The sequence below is a fragment of the Equus przewalskii genome, chromosome 5, assembly GCF_037783145.1.
Source record: "Equus przewalskii isolate Varuska chromosome 5, EquPr2, whole genome shotgun sequence".
Classification (NCBI taxonomy): Eukaryota; Metazoa; Chordata; class Mammalia; order Perissodactyla; family Equidae; genus Equus; species Equus przewalskii.
This window is the reverse complement of record NC_091835.1, coordinates 75,348,894-75,370,452: the sequence shown is the minus strand read 5'-3', so window position 1 is coordinate 75,370,452 and position 21,559 is coordinate 75,348,894. Positions and strand designations below refer to the sequence as shown.

At 42.0% G+C, this 21,559-nt stretch overlaps 1 protein-coding gene, 1 long non-coding RNA gene and 1 pseudogene across 2 annotated transcripts in view; 1 reads left to right on the top strand and 2 right to left on the bottom strand.

The window, feature by feature from the left end:
* The window catches only part of LOC103542687 (retinol dehydrogenase 7-like), a 26,375-nt gene extending 14,052 nt beyond the window's left edge, over window positions 1–12,323 (bottom strand). Inside the window, exons 1-6 of the mRNA XM_070621749.1 lie at window positions 12,015–12,323; window positions 5,264–5,492; window positions 4,628–4,896; window positions 4,413–4,507; window positions 2,581–2,654; window positions 807–972 (exon numbers count right to left, since the gene is read on the bottom strand). The gene's annotated coding sequence lies outside the window, so the exon portion shown is untranslated. The remainder of the gene's footprint in view (window positions 1–806; window positions 973–2,580; window positions 2,655–4,412; window positions 4,508–4,627; window positions 4,897–5,263; window positions 5,493–12,014) is intronic.
* LOC139083617 (retinol dehydrogenase 16-like) lies at window positions 7,386–20,790 on the bottom strand (annotated as a pseudogene).
* On the top strand, window positions 12,328–21,559 carry LOC139083620 (uncharacterized). Its single transcript, XR_011540492.1, has 2 exons — window positions 12,328–12,468; window positions 14,545–21,559. It is a non-coding gene; the product is annotated as an uncharacterized lncRNA (long non-coding RNA).

Genomic DNA, 21,559 nt, shown 5'->3' with positions numbered 1-21,559 from the left:
ACTGCAATAAAAAAATATGATCTGTCTTGGTAAGTGTTCTGTGTGCACTTGACAAGGATGTGTATTCTACTATTGTTGGGTGAATTGTGTTGTAAACAACAACTAGTCAGGTTGGTTGATAATGTGTTCAAGTCTTCTATATCCATACTGATTTTCTGTCTACTTGTTATGTCAGTTATTGAGAGGGATATTGAAATTTCCAACTATAATTGTGAAGTTGTCTATTTCTTCTTTCAGTTGTATTAGTTTTTGCTTCAGGTATGAAGCAGTTCTGTTATTAGGTTCATAAATGTTTCAATTATTGTGTCCTTTTGATGAATTGATCCCTTTATCATTATAACATACTCTCTTTATCCCTGGTAGTATTCCTTGCTCTGAAATTCACTTTGTCTGATATTGATATGGCCACTCCAACTTTCTTGTGATCGCTACTAGCTTTCCATCTTTTTCTGTCAACCTGTATCTTTCCGCCCTTTCTATCTTTCTTTTAACTAATATTTTACATTTAAAGCAATTTTTTTTTAATGTTAGCCACACATAATATAGTCCTCCCTTACCCACAGGGCACACATTCCAACATCCCCAGTGGATACCTGAAACCGAGGATAGTACCAAACCCTGTATATGCTATGCTTTTTCCTGTACCTTCACACCTATGATAAAGTTTAATTTATTAATTAGACACAGTAGGAGATTAACAACAATAACTGAGAATACAATAGAATAATTGTGACAATGTACCGTAATAAAAGTTAGGTGAATGTGGTCTCTCTCTCTCTCAAAATATCTTATTGTACTGTACTCACCCTTCTTGTGATGATGTTAGATGATAAAATGCCTACATGATGAGAGGAGGTGGAGTGAATGATGTAGACATCGTGTTGTAGCATTAGGCCACTACTGACCTCCTGATGATAGCTCAGAAGGAGGATCATCTGCTTCTGCACCGCAGCTGACTGTGGGTAACTGAAACTGGGGAAAGTGAAACCACAGAAAAGGAGGCACTACTGTTGTTGGTCTTTTTTTGAAATCCAGTCTAACTACATCCGCTTTTTAATTGGGGTATTTAGATTATTTACAGTCATGAGACTATTGGTATGGGGTGGTTTAAATCTATCAATTTTCTATTTGTCCCATACGTTCTTTGTTCCCTTTTTTGTTTTTCTACTTTCTTGTACACTAATTGGATTTTTTATGATCCTATCTTATCTTTTTTTTAAAATAGGTTATTAGCTATACCAGTCTGTTTTGTATAAATGTTTAGGTTATCAGTCCCTTTTCAAGTAATAGCATTTCACATTTAGTACACGATCTTACACTACGTACTTCCATTTCCTCCTCCCAGTCTTTGCACTACTATTTTCACGTATTTTTCTTCTACATATATACTATATATAAACCTCAAATACATTTTTATTGTTTTTGTTTTAAACAGTCAATTGTCTTTAAAAGAGATTTAAAAAATTCAAAAAACCACACGTTTAACTCATTAGACTATTTGTAACGATATCATACCACCTCACATATAAGAACCTTCAAAGAGTATACTTCCATTTCCTCCTTCCCAGGTTTTGTGTGTATTGACATACATCTTACTTTATGCATGCTATAAATCCTATAATACATCATTACTATTTTTGCTTTAAACAATCAGTGATCTTTTAAAGAGTTTTAAAAATAAGAAAATAAATATTTCATACTTATCAAACACTTATATTTCTAGTACTCTTTTTTCCTCTGTGTAGATCTAAATATCCTTCTGGTATCACTTTCCTTCGAATTAAAAAATATTCCTTGGGGCCGGCCCTATGGCCGAGTGGTTAAGTTCATGCACTCTGCTTAGTGGCCCAGGGTTTTGCAGGTTCAAATCCTGGGCGTGGACATGGCACCACTCATCAGGCCATGCTGAGGTGGCATGCCACATGCCGCAACTAGAAGGACCCACAACTAAAAATATACAGCTATGTACTGGGGGGCTTTGGGAGAAAAAGTAAAAAAATAAAACCTATAAAGAAAAAAAATTTCTTCTAGTGCTGGCTGGCTGAGGATTACTCTTTCAATTGTTTTTTAAAGTATTTCTCTACATTTTCTTTTTTTCTTTTTTTTTGTTTTGGTGAAGAAGATTCACCCTGAGCTAACACCTCTTGCCAATCCTCCTCTTTATTTTTGCTTGAGAAAGATTAGCCCTGAGCTAACATTCATGCCAGTCTTCCTCTACGTTGTATGTGGGATGTCTCCACAGCACGACTCATGAGTAAAGCAGGTCCACATGGGGCATCCATACCTGCCAACCCAGACTGCCAAAGCAGAGTGTGTGGAACCCCAACCACAAGGCCACAGGGCTGGCCCTCTTTCAGTTTTTATGTACATACAAAGGGCTTTATATCCTCTCTATTTTTTTATTTAAACTTTTAATTTTTATTTTCAGATAGGTTATTCACATACACTGGTAAGAAATAACATAGAAAGGTCCCATGCACCCTTCATGCCATGTTCTCCAGTGGGAACATCTTGCAAAACTGTAGCACAATTCCAAGACCAGTTTTCCCAATATGGTTTGTTCAAAATACTGCCACTTACCCATTGAATAGTCTTGAAGAGAATGGAGTTACAGCACCAAAAAGGCAATGTAGAACACCCCAGCCTCTATCTCCCTACAGAAATCAACAATTAGAATGTTATCCACGAACAACACAACTCTGGGAGAGCTCCAGAACCTACTTTAAGAGACTTTAGCAGCATGGTGGAACAAAAAACTGAGAATAACTGCACAAGGATAGAAGGAAGACAGCTTGGAAGGAAGATTTTGCTTGTAACATCCCATCCCCAAGATAACTTTGTTCAGCTCCAAGAGGGAACTTCCCAGCTAGAAAGAGTTCCCCCCATCAGGAAAGAAAGAGAAGGGTAAGCAACCAGCTTCTCCAGCCTTCCAGGGCACTACACAAGTGTTCCACTTTAGCTTCACTCCACCCAGACCAGCAAAACTGAGACATGTAGAAATGACCAGGAACAGGGAAGAAAAGCCAGGGCTACCAAGAGCAGCCACACAGCAGGAGCAATCACAGCTCACAGTGGCTTTCCCAACCTAGCAAATTTCACCACGGAAGGAATTAATGGCTAGTGCAGTCACCACAGACCCCCTGGAGTTTTCACCCACTTTTGCCCCACTGCATCAGTGCTACCACAAACCCCTGCACTTGGTGCCCTGAACTACCAGACCCAGAGTCCCAGCATACTCTAGAGAGCCCCTACCCACAGGTGAAAGTCTTCCCTTACTGAAGTCAGCCCATAAAGTCTGGAAGAGGTGACTGTTTCTTCAGATGCACGGACACCTGCAGAAGGCTACAGGAATCACACACAATCAGGGAAACATGACTCCACCAAAGGAATACAGTAAACCTCCAGTAACTGGCCCCAAAGAAATGGAGATCCAAGAATTGCTTGACAAAGAATTCAAAGTAATGTTCTAAAGATGCTCAAATTGCTACAGGAGACCACAGATAAATAATTTAATGATATTAGGAAAACAATACAAGAACAAAATGAGAAGTTCAGTGAAGAGATAGAAAACATAAAAAGCAGAACCAAATAGAAATTTTGGAGCTGAAGCATACAATGATTGAACTAAAGAACTCAATAGAAGTCTCCAACAACAGACTTGATCTATCAGAAGAAAGAATAGGTGAGCTCGAAGAGGGAACAATTGAAATTATCCAATCAGGAGTACATAGAAAACATAATGAAAAGGAATAAAGAAAACCTACAAGACTTATGGGACACCATTAAAAGAAACAATATATGTATCATTGGAGTCCTGGAAGGAGAACAGAGGGAGAAAAGTGTAGAAAGCTTATTAAAAAAGAGTAATGGCTGGGGCTGGCCCCGTGGCCGAGTGGTTAAGTTCGTGCGCTGCGCTGCAGGCAGCCCAGTGTTTCGTTGGTTCGAATCCTGGGCGCGGACATGGCACTGCTCATCAGACCACGCTGAGGCAGCATCCCACATGCCACAGCTAGAAGGACCCACAACGAAGAATATACAACTATGTACCGGGGGGCTTTGGGGAGAAAAAGGAAATAATAAAATCTTTAAACAAAAAAAAAAAAAAAGAATAATGGCTGAAAAGTTCCCAAACTTGGAGAGAGATTTGGACTTCCAAGTTCAAGAAGCTAAGAGGTCATTTCAAAATATCAATCCAAAACAATCTTCTCCAAGATACATCATAATATAACCGTCTAAAATCAAAGACAAAGAAAGAATTTTAAAAACAACAAGAGAAAAAAATTTCTCTCACACAAGGGAACCCCCACAAGACTAGCAACAGATTTCTCAGCAGAGACCTTGTGGTCTAGGAGAGAATGGGAAGATATATTCAAAGTGCTACAAATGAGACCTGCCAAACAAGAAAACTTTACCTAGGAAAGTTGTTCTTCAGAACTGAAGGCAGTGCTGAGGGAATTCATCACCACTAAACATGCCTTATGATTAATGCTAACAGGAATTCTTCAAGCTGAAATGAAAGGATGTTAATTAGTAACACACAAGGATAAAAGATGGCAACATCTCTCCAAATGTGTTAACATTGATAACCAGTTTCACCTCCCCCCAAAAGAACTTAATCAAAACTCACTTGTTAAACTCTGATTCAGAATTCAGGGGTTAGGTGAGATTTGCATACTACACAGCACCAGTAGGCCTGACCTTGCTCATGAACTTGCTAAGTGTAAAATCTGCAGGGATACTGGCACATAAGAGAGAAGATGAGAGAAAAGGTTGGCATCCCTGCCAGCAGATCAGCAGATGTGGAGATGGACAGCAGTCAGATGTGCTCCATGCAATTGATGACATGGTTCAGATTCTTCTCTCCTCGAGTTGTAAACTTGCTCATACTTTGGCAATCTTTTAGGAACAGTAAACATTGGGCAAAATATATTAGTACATGAATAGGGAAGCTAAGCAGAGAGAACACTGTGAAGCAAAGCGTTTTTTTCTCTGAAAGCTGGGAAAGCCAAGAATCATCCCTTATACACCAGGCCTGATCGCTGGGCCATGGCTGCTAGAGAATGTGTAAAATGAAGCACTTTACGGAACAGAGATAGCTCTTGAGCAAGATGACCTGGTTTGTAATTCTGCCTTTGTCATCATCTGGATAATCGGGCAATTATCTCAATGTCTCTCACTGTAATGTCCTCATCTCTAAAAGGTCATAGTAATTGGGGTTATTAGGGTGGTGTTAGTATGCAAATGAACTCACTTCTTCACTTACTTTTTTTGCTAAGCAGACGTACTTGTAGCTTAGATTTTCAGTGGCCAAAGTCCCTACCAAGTTCAATTTCTATACCGCAGTCATCTGCTTCTCTTTCTCACTGTCTATTCCTCCCAGTCCTTGTCTCCAATCTTCCTACTAGTTAGTAACATTAATCAGAAAAGTTTCCAGAATTTTTGATAGGACCTCAGTCTTCAAGATTTCTTTCTTTGTCCTCATAAATGGGGCTCTGTGGAGGGAAGAGGGTGAGGACTTGGACTTCTTTGCTTTGGACTTCTTTTCAAGGCCATTGTTTTTCCAGCCTGTCTAAGATGGCACCCTTGACTCCCACTCCAAGTTTGGGGCCATGGAACCAATGATGGTGCAGAACTGCTCACCACGTGGAGCCCAGTATGGAGGGCCAGGGCTTTGTAACCTCACAGTTCTCTGACACTCTGGAGAAGACTCCTGGGGGTGAGTCCAAACCTCCTGAACACATGCCCTCGAGATTATAAAGTGAATCAGCCATCCTTTACTTGATTTCAGTTTGTTGGAGTGTCTGACTGTGTGTGTATAAATAGTATTGTGAAAACCTGGAGACTCCGATCCAGCATGATGCTCTTGCTTTGCATTGGTGTGGGGGACATGGACTGACCTTGAGTGGACTGACAGCAGAGCTTTGAAGGACTTGCAGATCCTTGAGGATCCACTCAGTGGTCTCTGTCTATATTTCTTGGCCAAGGTGCCTTCTGACAGCAAGCACTCAACATACATTTCAGAATGTAGGGCCGTGCAATATCCTACCCCACGTGGTGTTTTGAAGAATGCTGACATTGTTCTACATCAGGTTCCAGAAAGGCCCAATGTCCTCAACTTGAGAACTACGAGAGGGAAGCGAAGACACCAGAAAAGATTATGCAAGCGCCAAATTGTCTGCGACAGAAATCTCTATCACTTTCTGCAAATGCCTTCTCTGTGGAGTCCATTCTCAGAACATCAGCAGAACAGTGGAGACGGAGAGGCCCCTAGGGAAGCACTGGGTAATTAGGGGAATTGTGCCCAGCACACAGTAGGTTCTCAACAAAGCTTGGTAGAAAGTGAGAGACTGCGGTCCAGAAGGGAGGAGAGGATGTAGGAGGAGGAATCTGGGGATGGCAGAGGGTGCAGAGCGAGGACTTTAAAGGAGGGCACAGATAGAGAGAGTTTGCTGGTGAAGGGAGAGGCTGGATGTCCCCAAGGAAGGGTTGGGCCCTACCAGTCACTTAGCCACCTCTCCTTTTCGTCCATCCTGGTGTCTAATCCTGTGATCCCACATTACCTGATAAATCCTTGGAGGAAAACATCAGCCACCAGTTGTGTGGAAGGGAGGGAGCGACCTAACTTCTCTGTCCAATGCCTCCTCAGCTCATCCCACTCCATCCCTGACCTGTGAAATCACCTCACTCTTCCTCTCACAGACCCACACCCCACCACTCCCCAAGGTCACGCTTCCAATCACTGGGCCAGGGTAAACTTTTCAAGTTTTATTTTGAGGCAAAAATAAGGAATGGAAATCCATGCTTTCAAGACAAATCAAAAGTTGATTTCTGTGTCCTCTGTCAGGAACCCTATTGAGCACACCACCTTCCAGCGAGGTCTGCTGACTTGGACCTGAGGCTGAGGGGTCAGGCTGTTGGTCTCCCTCCACACCTCCACCTCTGTCCACAGATGTCTCAGTGGAGAGGGCTCTTCTCCTTCACCAGGCCTTTCCATCCTGTGGGAGGGGAGACTGGCCAGGGCCAAGGTACAACTGAGGAGGGCAGAGGCAGAGCAGGCTCAGCTGGGGCTGGTACCGAGCTGCTCACACCCTCCCAAAAGTGTGGATTCCTAGGGTGGCAGAAGGGCCATGAGACTCCAAGCCTTGAGAGGTCACTTAAGGCTCAGGGCATGGATGTGTGCACGAGCGCCCTGTTGCTCAGCCGCAAAACTTGGTTCTTTCCTCCAGATATCCCCAGAGTGCTGAGTAATGTCCCAGAAGTGAGGGGAGAGGTGAGATTGTTTTCCCTGGTGACATGGAAGCCCCTCTCTCCACTCTATTTCCCTCCCCCTGATGCATCCCTCCCTCCCGCAGTACCCTACTCCACCCTACCGTGCACCCCAGGCTTGGCTACAGGCCCTTGGCGGGCTTTGGGTAGCTCCAGTAGAAGATGGCGTCCACCAGGATAGAGGGCATGTAGCTCATGGGGAGGTAGATGAGCTTGGTATCCCAGCCAGGTGAGTATCGGTACGGGGGTGGCAGGAAGTCAGGGCATGTTCCATGCAGTCTGTGACCAAGGACACATTCTCCCAGTAGCTTGGCTTGAATATTTCAGGTGATTTAATAACTGTCAAGAGAGACACCATCCAAATATATCCTTCACTCCCATTGTCCCACTTTCCGATCAACTTAAGAGAAAAGTTTCTAAAAGCTCATGGGCCCCCCAAAATCATGTTTCACATGGAATCCATGGATGTCATTGGAGTGTGTCCCAAATTCTACCCCAGGAACACTGTCCACACTAAGCCCCCTCTGACTCTATCCCTGCAAATACAGCGATGCACTGCAAAAAGATGTTCTGTTCAACCCACGAACCACATTACAACAGTACCGTAAGATTAGTACCGCACTGCCTATGTGCGCAGCAGGCTATATACCCTCTTTGTTTGTGTGAGTACACACTACAATACTCACACAACAACAAAATGAGCTGATGACACACTTCTCTGCAACTGTCCTGCCGTTAAGGAACTCGTGGCTGTGTGTGCACCGCATAAGCTGGAAGTCTCTACAAACATTGGAAACATAGGCACCTGGAAACCAAAAGCTCTAATGCCAGCTTTCCATGGGTCCAGGGGTGTCTTCCCTCTCTAGCTTAAGTTTCCTCCTCATTATGAGGGGTTCAGATGAGACAATAGTCTCCAAGTGGCCAAGTGATCCTTTCCTTAAGTTACCAGTTAATCACTCGAGACCACAGCTGGAAGGAAATGTTCCCACTTTGTGGGTGAGTCAGGCCTGGAGCAGGGACCCAAGACCTGAGGAGGCACTAACGATGCACCCAGGCTTCCCAGACAATGGTTTGCTTCTCTCCCCATGGTCCACAGCTCACTCACGGGATGCCAGGATCTTCTCCCCGTAGATCTCCTTGATCTCTGGACGGGCCCGCTCCCAGGCCTCCTGGTAGCCCTGAGAAAAATTCTCATGCCTGGTCATGTTGGTCTTGAAGTAACCAGGCTCGATAATAGCCACCTTCGCCCCAAAGTAGGAGAGCTCCCTCCTGCAAGGCAGACAGGAAGAGGGGCAAGGACTTCAGAGGCCTTGGGAGACAAAACACAGCAAACAAAAAGCAAACAAAATAATGCAACCTCAACACAGGATTGGGGCGACACATTCAAAAGCTTAGAAAGTTTCAAAGTGCAACAGCCAGGGGGAGAAAAACTTATGACAATGGCATAGTCTCTGTATAAGGTTTGTACATTTTTCCACATATTTCACAAGCATGTGGTGCAGGTTACTCATCAGCCCTAACTCCTACCTATTCTACTACAAGGCACCCGATAAGTGCTCTCTTCTCTTGTGTCCCCTCACACCCAATCCATCTCCAGACTTTCCCCATCTTACTTCTTCCACCCTCCTCAATCCTCTCTCTCCTCTCTGCTGCTCTAGTCAACTGCCTGGCCATCTGTCCCCTACGGAGCCTCTCTCTGCCTGCAGTCCCCAGCTCCCCTACATTCAAAGCCATCCTCTGCCCTGCAGCCAATGGGTTCTCTAGATGCTGATTTCACAAAGTAGCTCCCCTGATGAAATCCCTTCCATGGGGTTCCACTGCCAACAGCATGAAGGTCCACAGCCTGTCCAGGGCCCATGTGCCTCCACGAGCCCACCTGTGCCCACCCGCCTAGCGCCTCTCCTGCCAGTCCAGGCCTTGTCCTTCACATCTGGAGAACTCTGCAGCATAGGCGCTCAACCATTACAAACCCTGGGCTTGGCTGACGTCATTCCCTCGTCCAGGAACACTTCCCACCCTATTTCTCAGGTTTCCAGTTACCGAGTTTCAGTTCTCCATCCTCAGCTCAGACCCCTATCCAGTACCCTCCCTTCACTCCTCTGGCATCACGGCCACCATGGCTGACTTGATTCCAAGCTCTGTGAGAGATGGCCACAACATTTCTATATCTCTCGTCCCTGTCTCAGCTGTCAGATGTTTCAGGTCAGGGATTAAATCTTGTCCTCGGACGCATTTATTGTGTACTCACAAAATCGCCACGAAGTATCTGTTGAATAAACTCAAACACTCTAGCCCCTCTGCAAGGACTCCCCGAAGCTCAGTGCCACAGGGGTTATGGACATGGCCTCTGCAGCCATACTATGGAAGTGCCAATTGTGCCGCAGACACTTTCCAATTGTGGGCCCTCATCTCAGTAGAAATAGTTTGAATAAAACTCTAAAGACTGGGATGCTCTCCCACACCCGGGACACAAAAAAAGTGCTTCCCAATGAAGGCCTTGCACAAAGCAGAGAGGGATCTGGAAGAAAGAGACTGAAAAGGTGTTGCTGGAAGCACAGAAGCAGGAGGACTGAGGGAGGGCCTCTAACCCAGTCCAGTACCTGAGGGAGTCCGAGAAGGCCTCGACGCCATACTTGGAGATGCAGTAGCCCCCACCACAAATGGCCAACCGGCCCGCGGGCACTGGAGACGTTGACCACACGGCCTCTCGCCTTCCTCACTAGGGGCAGCAGGCTCAGAGTCACCTCAATCAACCCCAGCAGGTTCACGTCGATGATCTTCACGAAGTCCTGTTTGGTCAGCCACTCATTGGGTGCCGAGGGCATGAAGACACCAGCGTTATTCACCAGGCCCCACAGTCCTGGGTACAATGGGGGAGAAGCGAGCAACACTGCATTGTGCCCGTGAGTGTGGACACAGCTGTGGTTGCAATGCACCTTCCAGTCATTGAATGAGGACATTCAAAGAGAGGTTGCATGGGGAGGGAGGAAAACAGATAACAACACACTGCCGGTGGGTTTAGGGGAGGGCAGACCCCCGTTAAGCTCATGGAGGACAGAAAATATGACTTCCTCCAGATTTAGTCTTCATGGCCCAGCCACTGCTTGGTTGATAACGGGCAATCACCCCACATTTGATGAAGGCACGAGCTGATGTTGAGGAATCTCGTGCGTCCATCATCAGGAACACTCACAGTAATGTTTTGGGTTTTCACACTTCATTGTTGTCCTGCGGGCATTATAAACGCTCACCTACATTTTCCGAATTCCTAGACAGCGTCTTTAGTGAGTGTGCAACAAATATCTATGGTGAAGGAGAGACACACAGAGAGAATGAGGAAAGGAGAGCAAGGAAAAAAGAGAGGAAAAGAAAACAGACGAAAAGAAGAAAATATAGCTATTATCTGGGAAGAGGTAGATTGGGTAACGCAGACCTGAAACCCCAGGTCGGAGGAAGGTGAGAACAGGCAGGAGGTGACCTCAGGGATTCGCCTTGAAACACGTGCAGCAATAGGGAGCAAAGGTCCTATAGGATCTGGGGGATCCTGTGATCCTCGTCTATGAGCAGGAGGGAGCTCTTTCGACCCTCCCGTCACCCTCTCTGCACAGACTTCACCCTCTGCAGCAGAAGTGCCCCCTCTCCTCCCACCCACACAGGAGGCCACCCTCGCCCCTCCCCTCGGCCCTAGTTCAGCCAGCCTCGTGGAAACCTCTCTGCAGGACTCAAAGATGTGATTCTGAGCACAGACACTGAAGAGCCACCCACCAACAGCCCTCAGGGCAGCAGGAACTGGGATTCAGGGAGCTGGGGCCGTGGGGGGCACAGGATGACTAGAGACAGTTGAGTCCCTTCCCTGCTCAGAAACAGGCTGCCCTTCCAGGACTCACATTCTCCCAGCACACATGCTGCTTCTAAGAACCCAGTCAACATGCACGGTTACGCAGAGAGATTTGGGAAAGTTCACCGAGACACGAGTCACGAATGTGAATAAAACGCAGGAAACAATTTCATATCATACATGAGGTACTGTTCTAAAAAGTAAAGCTATTCAAAGGGATAGAATATGCTCAATCATTAAATATATGCTTTTAAAGAAATTTTCATTATATTGCAAAATGCTCATCTTCCTTCAACGAACAGAATAGGGTACAAACTCTGTCCTAAGTGTAATACGGTCTATGTCAAAAGGGTCCCAGGACTCATCTCTGCTGGTAGAATGTGGGTGACTTTCGTTTTGATCCATGCTTTTCTGCATTTTCCACAATGGTCATGTTTTACATTTATACTTAGATAAAAAAAATTAGTGTTCCTCTCTTCCCCATAATAAGACAGGCACTAGGGTAGTTTAAAAAGAGAGAGAGAGAGAGAATGTGAACTTGCGCTGGATTATTAGCCTTCCTTAACAAGTCCGGAAAGCTCAGTGTGCCCACCTGAAATGGGTGACAGTGACTCCTTGGGGGAGGATTATGGGTCCCCAGCAAGTATGATTCATACATTCATCATCTGATACCCACTCTCATTATCCAAAACACCTGCAAATTAGAGTTGCCACACCACCATCACCTCTCTCTTCCCCTCATTGCCTTCCTATCTTTCATTCTACCTTCCCTCCAGGTACATACATGCACCTTTTAAACCTATTTCCTCACTTCCTTCTACCTTCCACCCTGAGATACATAGTTCCACACAACCTGATTTTTTCAGGGCAGTGCCAAATATAAATATTTGTTCACTTACTCCATGAATACTAATGTATTTGGGAATCTTCATGTAATGAAAACAGCACCCCAATTTATAGCCCCGACCTGATCCCCGAGACTTTTCACCTGGCATGTTATGTGTTATTTCTACAACACTGAGGACAAAGCAGTCTATCAAACGGACAGACGCCCTGGCCATACCTCTGTCCCCTGTGCGCTCCTTCACCCACTGGGTGGCTGCAGCTATGCTCTCTGTCTTGGTCACATCCAGGATCACCGTCTCCAGCCTGTCTGACGTCTGGTCCCTCAGCTGCTTGGCCCCCTTCTCCATCAGACACGCGGCCAGCACCCTCAAGCCTCGCAGGTCCAGCTGCCTGGCCAGCTGATTCCCAAAGCCCGAGTCACAGCCTGTGATGAAGACGTACTTGTCTCGGAGGTTGCTCACCACCTGCCTCTCCCGGTACCAGCGCAGGAGGTAGCACAGGCCCACAAGGGCCGCCAGGTACAGCCACATGGCAGAGATCTGTCCTTCCCTTCAAGAAAGAAGAAAACTCTTCCAGACTCACTCAGATCCAGCTTATGTTTGCCTACTCGTTGATTGTTCTCTGCTTTACCTTAGATCTACTCAATTTAGTTATAGTGACATCTGCAATCATTAACCAGCTTTCACTGTAATTCTGTAGGTTGGTTATTTCAGAGGCCAGAGGCCTTTGAGGAGTGTATTTGAAACATAGGGGAGCAGGATGATTCTAACAGGCTTAGGAATGAATATGGAACTCCCTGTTCTGGTCTTGTATCTTTAAAAGGGAGTGTTTGCCAAAAGTTTAGGTGTATTAGGTAAAGAAAGGAGATAGCCAGTACTGGCAGCTTTAAGCATTTGGAAATAGATGCATCTTAATTCTTCAAAACTGAATTCATCAAAATTAAAAGTGTTACTATTCAAGATTTCCAGGCTACGAATTGGTTTTCTCTCTTTTTATCAAAAAATACATTTAAGCAACTTTCTGGAATAAAAAGCATAATTTGCAGTTCATTTAATCTTAATTTTTATCTGAAATTTAATGTTGAATTCAATAAATATTAATTTATGTTAACATCCCCATTACATAAAGGCAGTGGAATCCTAAGGTAAATAAGCTAAATATACATCTTTAGAATCAAGAGGGGAACCTAGAGAAATATACAAAAACTATTACAAAGAGAGAGTAAGAAGCAGTCTCCAGGTGTTGGGAGGAGAGCATGATGAATAGGCAGACCATTGAAGATTTTTAGGGCAGTGAAACTATTCCATGTGGTACTATAATAGTGGATACATGTTGTCATACATTTCTCAAAACTCATAGAATGTACGACACCAAGAGTGAACGCTAATGTAAATTATGGTTTTTGCATCATAATGATGTGTCAGCATAGGTTCATCACTTGTAACAAATGTACCACACTGGTGGGGGTGATGATAGTAGGGGAGGCTATGGGTGTTTGGAGTCAGAGGGTATATGAGAACTCTGTACTTTCTGTGCAATTCTGCTATGAACCTACAACTTCTCTAAATATAACGTCATAAGAGAGAGTGAGAGAAAGGTAAGAGCCATGAGATGTACCAAGAGCAAAAGAGAGAAAGATTATATCTGACCGGGAAAATGAAGGCTATGAATAACTTCCATAGGCCTAAGACTCTCCTAGGGTAACTTTAATTCAGACTCTTTCGTTTGGAATTCAGATTCATGTACCCCACTGTGTTCTTGACATCATCACTACCCAGTATCACAGGTTCATAAAAAATTTTAACCTTCTATGGGATATGAAATACAACACTCAAATAGAAATAATATATCAAGTTTAACAACTTCAAAGAGAACCATTATTGATTCTCCTACCCCAAGTTAGTTTCTTCCTAAGTCTTTCTTATTTTAATAAATAGCACCTCTCCACCCAATTATGCAAACCAGAAAACTTGGAGTCATTCCTAACCCCTCTTGCTCCCTCAGGCCCTATATGTAATCCATATGTTGATTAGTTGTGTCCTATTGATTCTGTTTCTAAAATAAATCTGGAATCCAGCAACTTCTTTCCATCTCCAGTCATCTCTCTGTCTAGAGTCTCTCTCACTTCTCGGCTGACCCTTGCCATTGTCTGTCAAGTGCTCTCTGAATCCCATGTGACTTCCTCCAGTCCTTTCCCAAGAGTTAGAGTGGCCTCACAAAGCTATGACTCAGGTCACGATGCCCCTTGTGTGGCTTCCCTGTGTCCTTAACACGAACCCTCCAATCTCACATGACTGAAAGGCCTATAGGACAAGTCTCTGCCTAGCTTTCCAGGCTCAACTCACGCTCTTTTCTCCATTGCTCACCACTTCCAGAGTATGGAACATGCCAAGCTCTTTCCTAACCCACGACCCCATACATTTCCCTGTGCCTGGCCCCTGTTTTCCCCATTCTTCATCTGGCTAAACTCTTACTCATTTTTCAGTTCTCAGTTTAACTATCAATACATCTGAGCTGCTCTTCTGACCCACCAATACAAGTTGAGCAGATCTGCCAGAATACCTTCTCACCATTCTTTTTATTTATCCTTCCAGCTAATAAACGGGATATCCACACTGGACATTCTGTTTCACCCTGACTGGTTCCAACCAGCCAAAACTGTTACAGATCAGTGAACTTTGAGCAAATGAGGTGTGTTACATCCCCATTGGACCTGAATGAAGACTCTCTACTGACCAAAGAACAGCAGAATGTGATTTAACCAAACACATATGGGCTTGAGCAGCCATTCTGCTCAAACCAGGGTTACCACCCAAGGGGAGTCATCTGCCTGCCACAAGACACGCCAGTAGTCAAGGGGCAAGGTGGTAGTAGAGAAAGGGATTTTATTATGGCTTGCTAGCAAGGGGAAAATGGCCGACTAACGTCCAAGAGAATCATCTTTGAGAACAAAGACTACAGGCCAGTTATGTAGGGAGCTGGTCTCCGGGTAGGGGAGGCATCTGGTTTAGTTCCTGGTAATCTTTTGTTTTACTGGATATTCATCAGAGACCGGAGCAATGCTCTATACCCTGAAGTTTCAGTTGTCATTGGTGATGGATATCAGCATAGACTCTGTGCCCAGGGGGTCATCACATTCCTAAGGAACTCAGAAGAACAAAGTTTATAACTTATCACAGCTGGGAGGGGCCATAAAATCTACAGAGCATGTATACCTCCCGGAGAGTGCATCTCCAGCTGGGTTAGTTAATCAGGTCATTCAAAGTTACAATATGGTTTCTTTTCTACAATATGGCTTCCCTTATGTCAACCTTGTGTTGAGCTGGTTTCACCAGAGCACAGGTTTCAATCCTTAGGGTGCATAAGCACAATGAACTCCTCCTTTCAGCACATAAAGATATCTGACTTCTCTCTTTTGTGAGGCTCCTACTGAATTTCTGTGCTGCCATGTGTTCCACTACCCACATTTTGTTGATCATTGTGGTGGCCCTTGTCCTTTGTCTGCATGGTAGTTATCATAGTCTGCAATTATATATCTAGTTGTGTCTTTAGCTATTTAATGCGTGTCTCCCCTGAAGACTGTAAACTCAGTGAGGGCAAGGGCAGTGTCTATTATGTTTCCAACTCTATCCCCAGAACCTAACTCTTAAATAGGAGTTGAAAAAATTGTTGACTAAAAGAATAAAAGAAAAAGGGAGATAATGAGTCGAATAAACCTTCATTGTTTTCATTCTGTTTCTTATTATAAATTGTGTTACTGTGCAAACTGATGCAAAAACTCACAACCACAAAATTACCGTGTCAAAAGTATGGGTAATTTTTAGCTTTGGGATGTATCTTGCCAGATTACTTTATAGAAATTACAAGTTAATGTATTGTGTCAACAAAGTAGAAATATTATTGAACAATGGACAGAGAATGGGCGCAAAGAAGAGGGAATAGAAAGGAAAGCTTCAATGGGGAAGCTTAAAGGCCTGGAATGGGAAGGGATGGAAGAAGAAGGGAGGAAGGGAGAAAGCATTTGTAGAGTAAGCGGAGGATGGGGTTGGGGGGGGGGGGTTGGTGGCAGGGAGGAGTGGGAAGGAGCTAATGGGCTAGCAGAAAGACTTAGAAGAAAGGACATCATTGATGAGACTAACACACTGAGAGGACCAGAAGGGGAGAAATCCATAATCTTGGAAAAGAAGCTATTTAGAATGAATGAGGAGGCATAAGTCAGGAACCTGAGGGAATGCCAGCCTTCAGGACGAGAATTTCTTGGTGAAAAAGAATATACTTCCTCTGAAAGAAAAAGGGAGACGAGTGGGGCAAAGTATTGAGGGGAGTCAACAAGAGTTGAGGAATCTGAGAGTAGGTTGATTACGGACATGAAGAATTCCTGCACAGCTTGGGTTTGGACTAGTGACCAACCCTCAATGTGATTTCACAATGACTTCAAGGTAGCCATTACAGATATGTTCAGAGACCTACAAGAAACCATGCTCAAAGAAGTAAAGGAAAGTATGAAGACCATGTCTACTCAAATAGAGAATATAAATAAAGAGACAGAAGTTATATATAAAAAAAAGAACCAAATGGAAACTCTGGAGTTGAAAAGCACAATAACCAAAATGAAAAGTTTATTACAGGAATTCCACAGTAGAGTGGAACTGGCACAAGAAAGGATCAGTGAACTTTAGAATAGATTGATAGACGTTATGCAATCTGAAGAACAGAGGAAAAGATAGAATGAAATAAAGTGAATAGTGCTTCAGAGAAATGTGGGACATCTTTAAGTGCACCAACAAACACATACACAATTGGAGTGCCAGAAGGAAAGGAGAAAAAGAGCAGAAAAACATTCAAAAAAATAATGACTGAAAACTTCCCAAATTAGCTGAAAAATGTTTATCTACACATCAAAGAAGCATAGCAAATTCCAATAAGAATAAGTGCAAAAGGGTACACATCCAGACATATCATAGCAAAAGTGCTGGAGGATGAAAGTCTTAAAAGCAGGAAGAGAAAATGACTCAACAGGTGCAGTTAGGGACCACCACTCATATTAACAGCTGAATCCTCATCAGAAACGATAGAGACCAGAAGGCAGTGGGATGAGATATTTCAAGTGCTGAAAGAAAATCTGTCAACCATGTTATATTCAGCAAAGCTATCTTTCAAAAATGAAGGTGAAATAAAGGCATTTCCAGGTAAACAAAAACAGACAATTCTTTGCTAGTAAACACACCATAGAAGCAATCCTAAAGGAAGTTCTTGACGATGAAAGCAAGAAAACCCGGATGGAAATTCAAATCCACGTGAAAACATAAAGAGAATAAGTAAAGGTAATTATGTAGTTATAAAAGGTAGTATAAATGCATATTTTTCTTCTTTCTTCTCCTGATTTTATAAGTAATTATATAAAACAATACATATGTAATTGTATTGTTGAGCCTATAACGTATAGAAAGGTAATATATCTGCATAACAGCACAAAGGAGGTGAATGAGAACACGATTGTACTGGAATAAGGAAATGACCCCAGATGGCAATTTGCACCCACAGGAACAAGAGAAAAGAACAAGAAATGGTAAATAGAAGACAAATATGACAAATTGCATAAATGTGTACTTGCTCTTCTTTTTTGTTCAGATTCTTTAATAGACGTAAACATTGTGTAAAGGAAAGATTGTAACAATACATTGTTGGATTTGTCGCATGTAAAGATGTACGATGTATAACAATAATAGCACCAAATAGAGGAAGAGGGAACAGAGCTATATAAGAGTAAAGCTTCTATATGTCACTGGAAGAAAGTTAGTATAAATCTGAAGTATATTCTGATAAGATGTTTATAGTAAGCTCAGAAGCAACCACTAAGAAAATATCTTTTAAAATATGGTAAAAATTATTAAAGGATTTAAAACTTACACTTAGAATATGTTTACTTAGTGCAAAAGAAAGCGGTAAGGAGGAATAGAGAAATGGAAAGTAGATGAGACATAGAAAACCGAAAGTAAAATGGCAGATGTAAATCCATGAATAATAACGTTAAATGGGAATGCATTAAAAATGTATAGTTCTGACTTGACCAATGAAATAAACTCTTCAATAAACAGTTTCCCTTGGAATTAGATGCGGCCATGTGAATAAATTCTGAGAACAGGAAGTAACAGAAGTGTTAACTAATGATTTCTAAGGAGTATTTTTTTTTTAATTTAGGAATTTCAATGTGGAAGGTATTTTTGTTTAATTTCTTTCTTTTTTTTTTGAGGAAGATTAGTCCTGACCTAACATCCACTGCCACATCCTCTTTTTGCTAAGGAAGATTGGCCCTGAGGTAAAATCTGTGTCTATCTTCCTCTACTTTATATGTGGGACGCCTGCCCCAGCATGGCTTTGATAAGCGGTGTATAGGTCTGCACCCAGGATCCGAACTGGCGAACCCAGGCCCGCCAAAGGTGAGTGCGCAAACTTAACCACTCACTGCACCACCAGGGCAGCCCCTGGAAGGTATTACTTTTAGAAAAGATTTATTGAAGTATAATCAATGCACATTAAGCTACACATATTAATTGTATCATTTGGGGCCAGCTCTGTGGTGTAGTGGTTAAGTTTGGCACACTCGACTTTGGCAGCCCAGGTTTGTAGGTTCAGATCCCGAGCACAGATCTACACCACTTGTCAGCCATGCTGTAGTGTCAACTCACATACAAAATAGAGGAAAACTGGCACAGATGTTAGCTCAAGGAGTATCTTCCTCAGCAAAAAAAAAAAAAAAGAATACAATTTGACGAGTTTTGACCTATGTATGATATGTAACCATCACCACAGCCAAGATAATAAAAGTTTCTATCACTCTCAAAATTTGTTTGAGCCCATTGCATCCATTCCTCTCTCCCATGTTCCATCTTCAGACAGTTACTGGTCTCCCCTCTATGACTAGAGATTAGTTTACCACTTTTAAAACTTCATATAAATTGAATGATTGCAGAATGTACACTTTATTCCGCCTTGTTTCACTGAGCATAATTTTGAAATGTATTCATTTTGTTGCATGTACCAAACAATGGTTCAGTCCTTTTTGTAGTTGAGCAGTATCTCATTTTATGGGTATGTACCACAATTTATTTATTCATTCAACTGCTGGTGGATATTTGGGTTGTCTGCAGTTTGGGACCAATCCAAATGAGGCTGCTATGACTATTCATGTACTAGTCTTTGTGTGGTCATATGCTTTCATGTTTCTTGGGTAAATATCTAAGAATGGAATGGCTGAGTCATATAATAAGTATATGTTTAAATTTTAATAAATTCCAAATTGTTCTTCAAACTGGTTTGACCATTTCCCATTTCCAGCAGCACTGTATGAGTGTTGCACTTGCTCCATATTCTCATCAGCACTTGCTTTGGTCAGCCTTTTAAATTTTAACCATTTTAGTAGTGAGTGGTGGTATCTCATTGTAATTTTAATTAACATTTCCATAATGACTATTGATGTTGAGCATGTTTTGGTGTGCTTATTTGCCTTCCATATATCTTCTTTGGTAAAGTAAGTGTTCAAATCATTTGCCTGTTTATTATTAAGAGTTATATGTATCTTTATTATCTAGTTGGATGAGTTCTTTATATAGTCCAGACACAAATTCTTTTCCAACTACGTTTTGTACATAGTGTCTTTCCATCTGAAGCTTGCCTTTTCATTTTCTTACACTGTATTGAGGTATAATACACATACAATAAACTTCACGTATTTAAAGTGTGGAATTTGTCACACATATGTATCTTATTATAAAAACATCAAGAATTTTAAGATAATGAACATATCCATAAAAATTTACTTGTGCCCCTTAGCAATCCCTTCTCCTACTCCTCCCCTGCTTTAACCATATCCCAAACGTTTAGACATGTCATGTTTTCATTTTTATTAAGTTGGAAATACTTTCTAATTTCTCTTTTGATTTCTTCTTTGACCCACTGATTATATGCACTTGACAAAGATGTGTATTCTATTGTTGGGTGGATTGTTCTGTAAATAACAACTAGTCAGGTTGGTTGATAATGTGTTCAAGTCTTCTATATCCATACTGATTTTCTGTCTACTTGTTATGTCAGTTATTGACAGCGATGTTGAAATTTCCAACCATAATTGTGAATTCGTCTATTCTTTCAGTTGTATTACTTTTTGCTTCAGGTATTAAGCAGTTATGTTATTAAGTCTATATATCTTTCAATTATTGTGTCCTTTTCATGAATTGATCTCTTTATCATTATAACATACTCTCTTTATCCCTGGTAGTATACCTTGCTATGAAATTCACTTTCTCTGATATCAATATGGCCACTCCAACTTTTTTGTGATCACTGCTAGCTTTCCATCTTTTTCTGTTAACCTGTATATTTCCATCCTGTCTTTTTTCTTTTAACTATTATCTTTATATTTAAGGCAAGTTTTTATTTGTTAGCCACAAATACTATAATCCCCCCTTACCCATGGGACACGCAGTCCAACATCCCCAGCGGATACCTGAAACCAAGGATAGTACCAAACCCTGTATATATTATGCTTTTTCCTATACGTTCATATCTATGATAAAGTTTAATTTCTTAATTAGACACAGTAGGAGGTTAACAACAATAGCAGAATAAAATAGAATAATTATAACAAAGTACTGTAATAAAAGTTATGTGAATGTGATCTCTCTCAAAATATCTTATTGTAGTGTACTCACCCTTCTTGTGATGATGTTAGATGATAAAATGCCTACATGATGAGAGGAGGTGGAGTGAATGATGTAGACATCGTGTTGTAGCATTAGGCCACTACTGACCTCCTGATGATAGCTCAGAAGGAGGATCATCTGCTTCTGCACCGCAGCTGACTGTGGGTAACTGAAACTGGGGAAAGTGAAACCACAGAAAAGGAGGCAATACTGTTGTTGGTCTTTTTTTTGAAATCCAGTCTAACTACATCCGCTTTTTAATTGGGGTATTTAGATTATTTACAGTCATGTGATTATTGGTATGGGGTGGTTTAAATCTACCAGTTTTCTATTTGTACCATACGTTCTTTGTTCCCTTTTTGTTTTTCTACTTTCTTGTAGATTAACTAGAGTTTTTATGATCTATCTTATCTTTTTTTTATTAGGTTAGTAGCTATATCAGTCTGTTTTGTATAAATGTTTAGGTTATCAGTCCCTTTTCAAGTAATAGCATTTCACATTTAGTACACGATCTTACACTACGTACTTCCATTTCCTCCTCCAAGTCTTTGCACTACTATTTTCACATATTTTTCTTCTACATATATATTATATATAAACCCCAAATACATTTTTATTATTTTTGTTTTACAATTATCTTTGAAAGAGATTTAAAAATTCAAAAAAGCACCCATTTAACTCATTAGACTAATTGTAATGAGATCATACCACCTCACATATAAGAACCTTCAAAAAGTATACCTCCATTTCCTCCTTCCCAGGTTTTGTGTGTATTGACGTACATCTTACTTTATGCATGCTATAAATCCTACAGTACATCGTTATTATTTTTGCTTTAAGTAATCACTGGTCTTTTAAAGAGTTTTAAAAATAAGAAAATAAATATTTCATACTTATCAAACACTTA